We start from the raw sequence: 15,757 nt of genomic DNA on the forward strand, positions 1-15,757 counted from the left end.
AGCTATTGCAGTGTCCTATGTCCCTGCCCAAAGATACAGTTCTAACAACATGCAGTTTTTAGAAATAGTAGAAACATTGGATGATGGGGAGTGCATGATCAAGCCACTGACTAAACTAATTGGCACAGCTAATGGCGCTATTTCTCGTTTGAGAAATACGCATTATCCAATGGTGTTGTCTGCGGAGGATCGTCTCGCGATTAAAAATAAAAAAATATGTTGGGTTTGTAAGGGGGAGTTTGTAGAAGGGGGATAAGGGTACTAAAGGGAAAAGAGGGGGGAGGGGGAAAGTCAGAGACCAGAACCAAGGGTGGCAGGAACTCTCCTCTGGAGGTAGTAATTTTAGGGGGGTTGCGCATCAATCGTGTAACTTAAATGTTAGCCAGCAGTTTTTTATCCCTGTTTTATTCACAATGCAAATTATGATTTAAAATTTATTTTACCGGCACTGACATGTGTGCACAGGGAGAGAGAGGGAGTAGATCTTCCATTGGTAAATAATTCTTATTCCTATAATATTATTCCCAAAGCAGTAGAGAAGTTATTGCTTCTCGAGCTGAAATGGCAGGTAGTAAATAATGGCCGTACGTGCTGGAATAAAATCAGGTTTTTAGATTCCTTTAGTTTTTTTCCCAAGGCATTGAGTCAATTGATTCAAGTGCAGAAAAGCGACAATTTTGATAGCTTTCCCTTCTTTAAACAGCACTTTCCAGACAGTGTAATGTATGACCTGTTGACCTGCAAAGGTGTATATGCATACGACTATTACTGTTCTGGCGCTCGCTTAAGCGAGGTGAAACTACCTCCAATTGAAGGTTTTTACAATTTACTGACCAGTAGTGAATGCACAGCTGAGGATTGTGAGTTTGCCAAGAAGGTGTGGTCTAAGGGGTATTGTAAAAATAGGAGGTATTATTGTAAACTGTACTCGGACTCTAGTGTTTTAACTCCGTTGGTTATAGTCTGCAAGAACACAGACCAAATCTATTCAGAGTTTGGGTTAGACATAGGCTAATATTTTTCCAAACCACATTTTGTGATGGATTTGATTTTAAAAATTAGTAGGGAGGAAATAGGCCTAATCACCGATGTAGATCAGCACCTTTTTGTAGAGCGTTCAATGAGGGGAGGGTATTGTTTTCATGGGGATCGCGTCTTGTCAACCGATCCGAGCGGACAAAACAGCGCCGGTGCAAAGTCAACTGCAGTGTTCTTGGACATGAACTCATTGTACCCCTCGGCAATGTCTCACTACTCTTTGCCGTGTGGTAACTATCAATGGCAAGAGAATCCTTGTGAGTTCCCCGACATTACCACCGTCCAGGACAATGGGCCACAAGGTTGGTTCTATGAATTTGATGGGTACGTTCCTCTGCCGTTTCACCACTCAGTCAGAGATTTTTTTTCCCCACTATCAATCGGCCCATGAGCAAAGACTCACTGAGCCCGAACGGTCGGTCATTGACTGAAGATGTGGAGATGCCCTGGACCCTCTCTAAGTAAAAACTGATTGCTGATTTGGACCCTAAGGAGAATATCGTTGTTCACCATGTGCTTTTGCACTGGATGGTGAACAATGGTTTCAAGATCACCAAAATACATAGGTTCCTGCAGTTCAATCAGAAACCATACTTAAAGACGTTTATCGACACTTTTGTTGATAAACGCTCTAGGGCAAACTCCAAAGTAGAGAAGGAAATGTACAAACTCATTCTAAATTCAGCGTTGGGTGAAATGGGTGAAAGCGTACGTAACAGATCTCACTGCGACGTTGTAACTGACCCTCTAGAATGTGCACGGATTATTGCCGACCCCAATTTTACATCGTTTACGAGCATAGAGGCTGGCATGGCTCTTCTACACAGGAAAAAGAGAAATGTGGTACTGAACAAGAATATAGCGTGTGGCAGTTCAGTACTTGAAATTTCCAAAAGGCTCATGTTGTCGTTTTTTTACAATGTGTGCAAGGGGCAAAGGCCACGGGAGAAGGAGGTTCAAGTTTACTATGGGGATACATATTCTCTGCTGCTAAAGGTAAAAACCGAGGATTTATTGGTTGATCTGGAAAAGGGGGAACACATCAGCTCGCGGATGGATTTCACCAACTGGAATCCGTCCCTCTACCCCGAGTTGGTGAAACGTCAAGCCCCCAACCAACTATTAATGTTAAAATCAGAGACGGGGAGTGATTTGATATCCAGGGGGGTGTTCCCGTTAAAACTCATAATGGGGATGAAAAGCAGGCGTGTAAAGGGGTGCCTACACATTTTGTACAGAGCAATTTCAACATGAGCGTGTACAGAGACTGTGTAGAAAGTAGCCTAGTGCCGAGAGCACAAGTGCTTGCAATTCGCTCTCTACAGTATAAAAATTATACTATGAGAGTGGAAAAAAATGCAATGTCATGTATATCCGACAAAGTCTATGTGCTCGAGAATGGTGTGAGTGTCCTGCCACATGGCCACTACCGTATTTCAGACCGAGTTGAATGCATAGACTATCGCAATCAACTTGGTTTGGATAAACTAACCTAACCAACCAACCAACTAACCCCCAACCTGTTCATAAATTAACTAACCACCCAACCCATTCATAAATTAACTAACCTCATCTAACCACCTTAACCATTGACCCAACCTAACCCAACCTAACCTGTAGCAGCAGCAGTGACGACAACTATTGTATACAGTTTTTTCCATCGTGGCCCCCGGGGGTGGGGTGGGGGGGGGCCTTCCCGCGGCCGCTCCCGGGGGATGGGGGGTCCCGCCCGCGGTCGGCCCTCGGCCCCGCGACTCCCGGGGGTGGGGGGGGACCCCACTTTTAAATACATAATGTTCAACTGTGCTATCAATTTTTAAGTGTTTTTTTTTTGTTTTTTCAAGTGTTGTTGTTGTACAGAAAAGTGTGCTACTGTGTGCTACTGTACATAAAGTGTTCTTGCGGGACAAAAAGTGTTTTAAGACAATAAGTGTTGTACAGATAGTGTTATTGTTGATGGACAAAAAGTGTTTTTATAATAAATGTTTTACATAAAGTGTCATTTTTATCATTGTTGTTCATGTTGAACAAATAGAGTTTTCATGTTGCAAATAAGTGTCATTGGTTTTTTTTTGTTCTTGTTGAACATAAAGTGTTATTTTTATGTTGTTCATGTTGAACAAATAGAGTTTTCATGTTGCAAATAAATGATCATGAAATAATGTTTTTGTCAGGTTCTTGTTATTCTTACGTTGTTCATGTTGAACAAATATAGTTTTCATGTTGCAAATAAATGACCATGAAATATTGTTTTTTTTTGTTGTTCTTGTTAACGTAGATAGATCTATTGGAAAATTATTACTACTACTACTTATTCATTGGACACGTATGATTTACAGTTAGGTGTAGTTCGACTGTTGTCAGCAGCAGCAATAACATGTATCAATTTATAATACCATTCAGATTGTTTCTATGTGGTCCATCAATGTCAGGGAAAACAATGCTTTTAGCTAAAATACCTCAAGATTGTCAGAAAATGTTTTTGGAACAGCCGAAAAAAATTTACTATTGCTATAGTATTTGGCAGGAGTCATACGATCAAATACACAACCATACCAATACAATTCATACGGGGACTTGATGTTTTCAATAGTATTGAACCGAACTCGTGGCTGATTATTGATGATTTGGCTGAATCCATTGAACAGTTCTCACAGGAAATAATACAACTGCTCACTGTTCACACCCACCATGAAAACATTTCTATAAACGTAGTTCTACACAATGTGTTTCATCAGAGCAAATGCATACGAACCCTTGCTTCGAATTCCACCATCTATATTGTCTATTGAGCTGTTTATGATTCTAGGTCGCTAATAACTCTTAATAAACAGATATACCCAAGCGCCCCTAAATTTTTTGCTGTCAGGGTACACTCAGGCGGCTAATAAACCCTACGGTTACATTTTGTTGGATCTTAATCAGAGCACGCCCGAGGATCTACGTGTAGTCACCGACATTTTCAACAATGAAATTACAGTATATCTTCCGGTGAACAGTAGAAAAGGCTATTAGTTGGCGTTATGACACTGAAGAAACTACACGAACAACGGCATTTATTTTCCGTTATAAGTACTTCAAAATCCTTGCTTAGAAATGTCATACTCAAACATAGTGTCGACAATGATTTCATTAATCTAATATCTGAACTTTGTTTAAATTTAACCGAGGGCAATGTTCAACTGCCAGAAGATGTTAGACAACAGACAAAGCAACATCGTTCCACTGTTCGCACCTTGGCTTGTAAAAACAAGGGAAAGTTTTTTAAAAGAAATCGTCTCCTTCAAGCGGGCGGTAGCTTTTTCACACTTACTACCAATAATTGCAGGACTTGTAAAAAGTTTTCTCTAGAGAATGGCTAAACCCTATAAATTGACACCATTTGAACTTGTCCTCTCGCCCGTCGAACATTTTGAAGACAATCTAAGCAAATTCATTAATGATGAGAATATTGCCAATGACAAAAACTGCTTTTACTTCAAAATGCATTGCGACGTGTGGACAAACATAAACATTATCGTGGGAGACCCGCCGTTGTCGCCGATACTTCCAAACAGGAAACATCTCCCCAAGATTCTGCAGCAGCAGTGCAATCAAAGGACAAGGACTTGAATTCAATTGTGACAAAAATTTGAAACCTATTACCACTGACCTATCGTGAAAAGAGTAAAAGAGTATTATCTTATCTTATGTTAGAAACTGATGATGATCAAGTTCAATTCGATAGCACAGGGAAACGAATTATAATTCAGGGAAAAAGTTATAATCTAGTTGATTTAATTTGTGATATGGTAACGAATTGTAAAGGACTTTTATCTTTTGACAATAATCTATACACCTTTCTAAGTGTATCAAACTTCCCCAAAAGTCTTATTGGCAATAAGGAAATTCTTAAGAATCTAAGAGAATATAGTCCTCCAACAACACCAGCACCACCATTTAAAAAAGAAGAAGATTCAATATTTGAAAATACTAGCAGCAGCAGCAATGATTTTACAACACCTGTGGCTGGTAGTCAAAAGAGAAGACGAATTAATTCACCCTCCAGTGTGCAAAAGGGGAGTAGACATCACACTACGTGTTTGCGTTCCAATTAGAGGAAGTTCTGTAAGGTGTCTGTGAAAATATTGGTGAAGCAGGAAGTTTAAGTTCTCCCAAAATTCTTTCTAAGTTGTCTCTAACACTATATTGAAAAAAAAAGAGTAGCTATAGAATGAAACGAGTTAAGCACTGCACCGGAATCATAGGCTTCGCGGCAAACAATACCGGAAAACTAAAGCCTTTTTCCTTCTGCATATAATGCAAACGGATCTTTTAACTTTAGACGCAATTCGACGGCGTCACAATGCACCCTACAAATATATTCTGGTGGCAATCAGTGTCTTTAGTCGTTATACCTGTACTATTCCATTAAGATCAAAGAGAGTTGTTGAAGTTGCTAGGGCCATTGAAAGTATTCTTGAAGGGGATTCATATAGAAAAATTAAATCGGATCGTGGCAGTGAATTTGTTTATCCCCGTGTGCAAAAGGTTCTATTGAAATATAATGCAGCACTTTATCATAGTCACAGTCCGATAAAGGCTGCGTTGGACGAATGATTAATAAGAACAATTCGTCTATTAATTTCAAGATATTGTACACTGAAAAATACACCGGCTTTTATTCATGATTTAGATAAAATCATGCGGATATACAACCATCGACCTCATCGATCTCTGTCCAACTCAAGCCCTCGGCAAGGATTTTAAAAAAAGTTCTACGGAAAATCTTAGGTCCAGTGCGCGAACCCTTGGCGAGAGATTAAAACAAAATGGTAAAAGCTTAAAAAGGTCGAGAAACAATGCATCACTCATCAGTCTCCACTCAGGTTGGAAACAAAATACATCATCCCTCTTGTCAAAGAAAAGAAGGAAAAATCTGACACGTAGTGTAAACAGAAGAAGTAGCCCCAGGAATATAATTGTTAGATCGAAACTGGATTTCTTTTCCTAAGACGTCCTACCTATCACATAAGGATTCCCAACCCTCAATCACCGCCTCATTGAATCTATTCAATGCTGAAATTGTTGATTTGATTGTTAAGCATGTATACTATGAACAATTTTATCCACTACAACCCCTCTCTGATAATTACCACTTTCAAGTTTATTCCAATGCAAACTACCTTATGGAAACGTCGTCGACATTTATATATTTGCAAATGAAAGTCCGAAAAACTAATAATACAATACCAATTCGGGCCGATGGAATATCCTATGAAAATTGTATATTACATAATTTATTTCGTCAAATTAGTGTCTACATCAACGGCACGCTGGTGAGCACAAGCAACAATCTCTCAAATTATAAAAGCTATGTAATTTATATTGATTACCCCCAAGTCATACAAGGAATTGAGAGGCACCTCCAATTGTATATAAATATATTGATAATAGTAATAGTATAGATGTACTTAAAAAAGCTGCAACTAGTGGATTACATCTAGTTAGAAAAATATATCGTGGCATATTTGATGTACCCCAATGGTTGCCGCCCAATGTTAAAGTGGATATAAAACTGACGCTTGCATCATCCAATTTCATATTGAGAAAAGAACTTCTGCCAATCCTGATGTAAGTCTCTCCCTCACCTCGGCAATACTTCATGTAAGCAAACAACAGGTCATGAGTTCTGTTGCTTTGGCAGTGGAAAAACTGAGAGCCAATGGAAATAATATTAAACTACTTGTTCCTCATACAATCACCAAACAACTTCATATGGCCATGGGTTTACGCACCTTAACCAATACATCCTTTATCAATGGTGAAATTCCATCAAAACTTGCTCTGACATTTGTTAAAACAGCTAGTGCAATAGGATCGTAGACTGGATGCCCACATAAATTCGAGATGTTTGGACTTTTATCTCTTGTGTGCAAAGTAAACGGCATCCCACTCTACAATCTATCTTTTGATAAATCCTATAGAACATTGTATGAGTTGACCATGCAAACCGTAGATCATGACTCTCAACTATTTGAAAGTGGTATAACCGAAGAAATGTTTGCTAAAACACATGGTGTCATTGTACTGGATTTGTCTGGCACGCAGGATATGAGTATACTACGTACTAGGAGTGTGCGTTTAGAGTTTACATTTGCCGATCCATTGCCTGAGAGTATTGCACTAATCTCATTCAATCAATATGAAACCTATTGGGAAATCACTCCCGAAGGCAGTGTTCTACTAGACTTGGCGCCATGAACACAACTCAAATAATCAATGTATTTAATATGGACCCCTACATGTCCCATTACTAATCCTATTGTCTACCCTTAGAGTATCTTGGAGAAATTCATAGTGTCAACAATACCTTGATTATTTTTAATATCAGCCCGTCAACTTTGCTTACGGGTCATTGGCTGTGAATCTTTCAAACAATGAATACGATTGAATTTTTTGATCCTCTTGGTCTACCCTACACATTCTACACATCTCACATCAGCAAATATATTGAGAGCAGTGGGAAAACTATTATTCAAAATCGGAAGAGGGTGCAGGATCTAACGACTAAAAGCTGTGGCTTCCATGCACTACTATATTTTGTGTTCCGATTTCGCGGTTATACTTACAAGCAGTATCTCGACATTTATAGTGACAATCCACGTCTGAACGACTTTCTAGTGGAAAATATCCTCTCGGACCAATACAGTATTGATTTCAGTGCTCTACGAGTAAAGTGCTTAAAAAATGTTTGTGAATTTGTCTATTAATAAAATGCATATATATATATATATATATACAACAATGTCTTTAAATATTCACTTTATATTTCTTCTTCTTATTCGATGTATAGGCAACTGTCGTGAACCATTAATACTGGTAAATCATTTGGACTAACTGTATATTGATCTTGGTTTACTGCAAAGTCAGGGTCAAATTTTCTACAGTACAATGTAACTTCACTCTTTTCATAACTCTTTTTATAGTCAATGATACTATTTTTTTTCATATTATGAAATTCACGAGTTTCAATCTGTCTATTTGAAGCAATATCACATACAGTGTTTCAATTGGTGAATCACATTCGGTAACTGCCAAATAAAAATCACTTGGTTTATAGTCATAGTAGGCAGTGTCGTCACAACGATCACGTAGAAACCAAATTGTCTTGTTACCCCAACAGTTGAATCGTAGACCAGATTCCTCTTCCCAGAATAATTTAAATCCACGACGATACCAATCTCGTAGAAATAAACTAAAATCACGTTTGGGATTCTTTCCAATCATAGCGGGGTAAGTATTCTCCCACTGATCACATTTATCATAGTGACAATTGGAGCATAGGTGCCCTCTAGGGTGAGAGTCACAAATCTCCTCCAGACATGAATTACATAATTTACACTTTTGACTATAGTCATCAATAATTGTACAATTCTCACATTGAGTCCAACTGCAAAGAGTGTACATGCACAATGGACATGTATAGAACATTTTTTGGTTTCCGATGTCAACTCTCTCACAACTAAAATAAAACTGATCGTCCTCGTTCGATAAATTCAGTGAGGGGAATGGGGAGAGGAGTAACTCTGTGATGCCAGCTCTTTCGAATGGTGGAGCCATCTACACTGAATCCATTGGCAATGTTTTCAAAAGTATGTCCACGATATGATTCTGCTTTGTTCCAATTAATATATCAATAAAATGAGTATAAGCATTTAAATCACATTTTAAAAGTTTCATACAATAGTCCAATGGGGGGAGAATCAGTTTTCATTATATTGTCAAGTGTTCCCTGACGAGAGAATATCCTGCGTTGAAGAGATAACTCGAGAAAATCATCATTTAAAATCAATTGTTTTTCCATAAACACTAGATTTGATCTAATTCTCGTTTTCTCAAATTTATTCATTTTTTTCAGTCCTTTCACTCTGACTGCTGACTCTAGACTGACCCTGATTCGTTAGTTCTAACCTAACCTGACCAGAAAAGAAAGGGAATATTTTCGATATCGATACAATTTTATTGAATAGTTACGACAACAACAATTATACTAAGCATTTATAATTACCACTAGAGTTTATTGTCTTCGATAAGTTTCACTAATGCACTTAAAGCACATTGCAGTCTATTCACATGTGCTATATCAACTTTAGCAGCGAAACATAATTGATATTCCATTTTAAATTTGCTCAAGGATATCACATATCTTGCACATACTTCATCCCATTCCAGACAAAGCCGTGATCCTCTCGTGATTTCCACCGCAATGTTTGGTGCTCTTGTATTATTGACATCAACTCCACTATCAACTTCTAAGAGGGTAAACATTCCACTCATCAACACACAAATATATATCCAAATGAGTAAAGTCAAACTGTTCTCACTCCTTTGAATTCTATTCACAGACTAATAAAACTATAGCAAAAACCCTTTCCTTATATTCTATGCAATCCTCCGCCGCTAATATGTAACCAGCCCTCTGATTGGCTGAGAAGGAAACACGTGATCCTGTTTCCTATTCCTGGATCTTAACATTCGCCCCGAGCGTGCACTTGACCAAAACAACAACAACAAATATAGACTCCCGCATAATTCCAAGATAACAAGTGATGTCATTTCTAATTCCTGACACCAAAGATCAATGAGGCCCTATTTAAAAGTAGAATGTTAATTTTTCTCTCTGACCTAAAGAGCGTTTATCCCTCAGACCTAAGATCAAAGAAGCCATACTTGTTTCTTTATTCCCCTTTTCGTAAATCAATAATTCCCCTAGCGATTATGTAAATCAAGTTCTCAGAAATTCTCTCCCCTTTCGTGAATCAATAATTCCCCTCGATTATGTAAATCAATTTCATCGAAACCATGAAACATCCATCAAAGTGAGAAAAATCCTGTTTTTTCATTCTCACTGACAAAAACCATAAAAACATGCATAAATTATGTAAAAAGTTGTAGGTGGCAGCAGGGGTGTTCGCGTCGGATCAATAGGGGCATTTCTACTTACCAATTCTAAGATGCGACAGAGAACGTCCAAAATTCAGTAGTACAATTTATAAAATATGCAAAGGAGGTCTCGTATTGGTATGTCTAGTTATTAAATGTAGTTAATTAAAATCTAAAATCGTTTAGCAAATTTGAAAAAAATTGAGGATTTGGTAGAATTTCAGAGGAGGTCCAGACAAAATTCACATGAGATTCCTAAATCCAAGTGAATTTTCTGGGACGGACATGGTAAAATGTGAAATTCCATTACTTTGCATTTTCGCAGTTTTGCCAAATCGGCCCAAATTAAGCTAAGAAAGTAAAATTGGTTTCTGACCTAAAATAAGTTATTCGCTTACCGAATTTACTGTTTTTACATTGGCTTAACCTATTTTATTTTATTTTTTTTCACCAAAGTTGAACCTTGGGCGAAGTTTTCATATGCGTTTTAAAACAAAATAGGAATCGAAGGTATTATCCTCCCAGTTTTCAGCAGGCGAGTTTCGGAACAAATTAAAACTGTTGTGGCTTTTTTAATACTATCATAAATCCAAGCAGTTCAAATCTTTTGTTAATAAATGCCATTGTCAAGCCGGTTTCTGGAGGACGAAAAATTTTACGGAAAAAGGACACTTTGTAGTCCTCTAAATCCCAAATATTGAGTCACTTGAAAGGTGGAAGCTATTAATCGTTAATCCAAAGATTAAAATTGAAAAAAATCGAAGATTTTGCAATGAAATACGCTGGAAACTAGAGCACTGGGATGTAATGACCGATGGAATGACAAATTACGGCTGATGGCGTGAGATAGATTTTTAAAATGAATAATCTTAACAGATGTATAAAAGCAAAATAAGATCTATAAAGGGGGAAATTGTTATTGTTGTGAGCCACTCCAAATTATTTTTCAAGCCATGCTGCAAGAAATCAAGAAGACTGCTGCAAGTGAGAGAATCAAACAATCTTTTCTTTTCCAATAAAAACCTTACTTATTAGCAATAGACAACTTGCATACCTTATGCCCTTACCCCGAGGGTTGGGAGGGTTGTCAACCCCGGAGTTATAATTCTTTGACCTTTCAACTATTTTGAACAAAATGGTTGTCTAAAAGTTGTCAATAATTTAGGCAAAAAATCCATTGGAGGGGGGGGGGGTAGGGCTTGTTGCCTTCCGATCACTTTTGACTCTTAAATAGGGAACTAGAACTGCTGATTTTCAATTAAATTCGACAACCCCTTCCATACGAAGTGCCTCTGATAAAAAATAATAATAATACATTGAAGTCTTATGCCTCTTTACTATAGACAACGCTGTAGCGTTGCCTCTGATCTTTTAGAGGGCCTACGCACATTGCTCTCCGCCTTAAATACATTACTGCCTACTCCGTCTGTAAGCTCTTATTGCTATTTTCTGGTTAGAAATCAATACCGACAAACTTTTTCAAAGTTAATTAGCACGCTAGCTTAATAAGAGTAGAGATGGGGGTCCGACTCCCACGAGTCACCCCTGCTGCCATCTACAATTTAGTTTAATGCTGTCAGTACACCAAATATGGGCATAGAGTCATTAGGGAGAATGATTGCGTAATCGGTCAATGACCTCTTTCTCCAGGTGTGTTTTTGGCACGCTCTCAACGAATGCCAAGGTCAATGTTGTTATTATTTCCGAGGCAAAATGCCAAGGTCAATGTTGTTGTTGTTTTGAACAGAGTCATTAGAGAGAACACGTGGTTAATGGGGTCAATGTTGTTGTCGTTCGAAGCAAAGTTAATGACACTTCCTTCCTGTTCAAGGCAGATGTTATGATCCAGAAATAGTATTTGTTGTTGTTATTCGAGCCAGATTCTATGAGGTTCACGGAAACAGTTAATGACACTTCCTTCTTGGTCGAGGCGGATGTTATGATCCAGAAATAGTATTTGTTATTGTTGTTCGAGCCAGATGTTACGAGTTCCCGGAAACAGTTAGATCATGTGTTTCCTTCTCAGCCAATCAGCGTGTCGGTTACAAACCCCTTCTAAGCCAAACAGAGACCTGCTTACATCTCCTTCTAATTCAATCAGGGGGGGGGCGGAAATATGAGAAAAAGAGGATTGCAGATTGGGTTAGTTTAGATTTTTAGTTTATTATTTTATTACCTATTTAGTTTTGATTTTAGTCTATTTTAAGTTTTTTTTTATTACCTTTATTTAGTTTAGTTTCAGTTTGGTTTAGTTTAGATTTTAGTTTATTTTTAGTTTAATTTTTAGTTTAGTGATATAATTTATATTTTGTTTAGTTTTAGTTTATTTTTAGATTAGTGTTTAGTTTTAGTTAGAGTTATAGTTTATTAGTTTAGAGATTAGAATTTATTTTTAGTTTAGTTTTAGTTAGTTTAGTTTAGTTTTAGATTAGTGTTTAGTTTTATTTAGTTATAGTTTAATTTTAGTTCTAGATTAGTGTTTAGTTTTAGTTTAGAGTTTTAGTTAGTTTAGTTTAGTTTTAGATTAGTGTTTAGTTTTAGTTAGAGTTATAGTTTAGTAGTTTAGAGATTATAATTTATTTATAGTTTATTTTTAGTTAGTTTAGTTTTAGTTTATTCTAGATTTTTAGTTTGAGTTTTAGTTTAATTTTATTTTTTTTTATTTAAGAGTTTTCTTTTTACATATGAGTTTTAGTTAGAGTTTTAATTTAGTAGCTTAGTTTGGTTTTAGTTTAGTTTTAGATTAGTGTTTAGTTTTAGTTAGAGTTATATTTTAGTAGTTTAGGGATTAGAATTTATTTCTAGTTTAGTTTTAGTTAGTTTAGTTTTAGTTTAGTCTAGATTTTTAGTTTAGTTTTATATTAGTGTTTAGTTTTAGTTTAGAGTTTTAGTTAGTTTAGTTTAGTTTTAGATTAGAATTTATTTCTAGTTTAGTTTTAGTTAGTTTAGTTTTAGTTTAGTCTAGATTTTAGTTTTAGTTTTAGTTTACTTTTAGTTTAGTTTAGATTAGAGTTTTAGTTTAGCTACAGTTTGCTAAAGAGTTTTAGTTAGAGTTTTAATTTAGTAGCTTAGTTTGGTTTTAGTTTAGTTTTAGATTAGTGTTTAGTTTTAGTTTTAAGTTTTAGTTTAGTTTTAGATTAGTGTTTAGTTTTAGTTTAGAGTTTTAGTTAGTTTAGTTTAGTTTTAGATTAGTGTTTAGTTTTAGTTTTGAGTTTTAGTTAGTTTAGTTTACTTTTAGTTTAGATTTTTAGTTTTAGTTTTAGTTTACTTTTAGTTTAGTTTAGATTAGAGTTTTAGTTTAGCTACAGTTTGCTAAAGAGGTTTAGTTAGAGTTTTAATTTAGTAGCTTAGTTCGGTTTTAGTTTAGTTTTAGATTAGTGTTTAGTTTTAGTTTAGAGTTTTAGTTTAGTTTAGTTTAGTTTTAGATTAGTGTTTAGTTTTACTTAGTTATAGTTTAGTTTAGTTTTAGATTAGTATTTAGTTTTAGTTTAGAGTTTTAATTAGTTTAGTTTAGTTTTAGATTAGTGTTTAGTTTTAGTTAGAGTTATACTTTAGTAGTTTATAGATTAGAATTTATTTCTAGTTTAGTTTTAGTTAGTTTAGTTTTAGTTTAGTCTAGATTTTTAGTTTGAGTTTTAGTTTACTTTTAGTTTTTTTAGTTAAGAGGTTTCGTTTTACATATGAGTTTTAGTTAGAGTTTTAATTTAGTAGCTTAGTTTGGTTTAATTTTAGTTTTAGATTAGTGTTTAGTTTTAGTTTGGAGTTTTAGTCTAGTTTTAGTTTAGTTTTAGTTAGTTCAGTTTTATTTTAGTCTAGATTTCTAGTTTAGTTTTAGTTAGTGTTTATTTTTAGTTTAGAGTTTTATTTAGTTTAGTTTAGTTTTAGATTAGTGTTTATTTTTAGTTAGTTATAGTTTAGTTTAGTTTTAGATTATTGTTTAGTTTTAGTTAGAGTTTTAGTTAGTTTAGTTTTAGTTTAGTGTTTAGTTTTAGTTAGAGTTCTACTTTAGTAGTTTATGGATTAGAATTTATTTTTAGTTTAGTTTTAGTTAGTTTAGTTTTATTTTAGTCTAGATTTTTAGTTTGAGTTTTAGTTTACTTTTAGTTTTTTTAGTTAAGAGTTTTCTTTTAACATATGAGTTTTAGTTAGAGTTTTAATTTAGTAGCTTAGTTTGGTTTAATTTTAGTTTTAGATTAGTATTTAGTTTTACTTTTGAGTTTTAGTTTAGTTTTAGTTAGTTTAGTTTTAGTTTAGTCTAGATTTTTAGTTTATTTTTAGATTAGTGTTTAGTTTTATTTATAGTTTTAATGTAGTAGCTTAGTTTGTTTTTAGTTTATTTTTAGATTAGTGTTTGGTTTTAGTTTAGAGTTTTAGTTAGTTTAGTTTAGTTTTAGTTTAGTCTAGATTTTTAGTTTTAGTTTTAGTTTAGTTTTAGATTAGTGTTTAGTTTTAGTTAGAGTTTTAATTTAGTAGCTTAGTTTGGTTTTAGTTTAGTTTTAGATTAGTGTTTAGTTTTAGTTTAGAGTTTTAGTTAGTTTAGTTTTATTTTAGTCTAGATTTTTAGTTTTAGTTTTATTTTACTTTTAGTTTAGTTTAGTTAATAGTTTTCGTTATACATATGAGTTTTAGTTAGAGTTTTAATTTAGTAGCTTAGTTCGGTTTTAGTTTAGTTTTAGATTAGTGTTTAGTTTTAGTTTAGAGTTTTAGTTAGTTTAGTTTAGTTTTAGATTAGTGTTTAGTTTTAGTTAGAGTTATAGTTTAGTTTTAGATTAGTGTTTAGTTTTAGTTAGATTTATAGTTTAGTTTTAGATTAGTGTTTAGTTTTAGTTTAGAGTTTTAGTTAGTTTAGTCTAGATTTTTAGTTTTAGTTTTAGTTTACTTTTAGTTTTAGTTAAAACTACTTTTAGAGTTTTAGTTTAGCTACAGTTTGCTAAAGAGTTTTAGTTAGAGTTTTAATTTAGTAGCTTAGTTCGGTTTTAGTTTAGTTTTAGATTAGTGTTTAGTTTTAGTTTAGAGTTATAGTTTAGTTTAGTTTTAGTAGAGGTTTACTTTGTAATGCATTGGTTGTGCTGATTGGAGGTTTTTGTTATTTTCACTAAAAATGGCGATAGCGAACTTTGCCTTTGTAACAAGATTATACCCAGGACACGAGGCCCACCTTGAACTCCTCCTTTTGTGCAAAAATTTACATAAAATATGCATCTTTGAGTTTTCACAGTTGAAGATTTTTTCCTGATCAAGGGTGGGAAGTGGGTCTGATAACTAAGTTAAGTATTTTCTTAGCCCTAAAAGATCCTCTTGTACAGTTTTCGAAAAATACTTCCTTGGTTGAGGTTGATCCTTGGATAGGTACATACACAAGAATTTGTTCCGAAGGGGGGGATCTGAAAGACTGGCTAAATATATGAAAAATATAGTCACTAAAAGGGGAAACCTCGGGATGTTGGGTGGTCAGGTTCAAGGCCCTCCCTCTACGCAGTACAAGCTATATATTTTAACTAAGGAAACCATCCTTATTAACCCTTTATGTGACCATGTTTTTTTTTTTGTTTTTTTTTAATACCAGAGCTTTTATAAACCTTTTCGAATTAAAATTTAAGATTTAGAAGTTCAAACCTTTGCCCCAAATAAATCAGAACATAAAATTTTGGGGGTAGTATTTTGATATTTTTTTTTATTAGTCATTTAAGAAACCTATCTTTACACCACCAACTAACCTAGGATAGCATAATTTTCAATTTAGAAGTGGGTAAATAAAAGAAGTTAGGTTTGACCTCTAGCTCTCACCTTCAAG

At 34.8% G+C, this 15,757-nt stretch overlaps 1 protein-coding gene across 3 annotated transcripts in view; it reads left to right on the forward strand.

Moving 5' to 3' along the window:
• The window catches only part of Pde8 (phosphodiesterase 8), a 335,405-nt gene that overhangs the window by 59,919 nt on the left and 259,729 nt on the right, over nt 1-15,757 (forward strand). The window lies entirely within an intron of this gene.

The sequence above is a fragment of the Artemia sp. Qi Xiang Cuo genome, chromosome 1, assembly GCF_049724085.1.
Source record: "Artemia sp. Qi Xiang Cuo chromosome 1, ASM4972408v1, whole genome shotgun sequence".
Taxonomy (NCBI): domain Eukaryota; kingdom Metazoa; phylum Arthropoda; class Branchiopoda; order Anostraca; family Artemiidae; genus Artemia; species Artemia sp. Qi Xiang Cuo.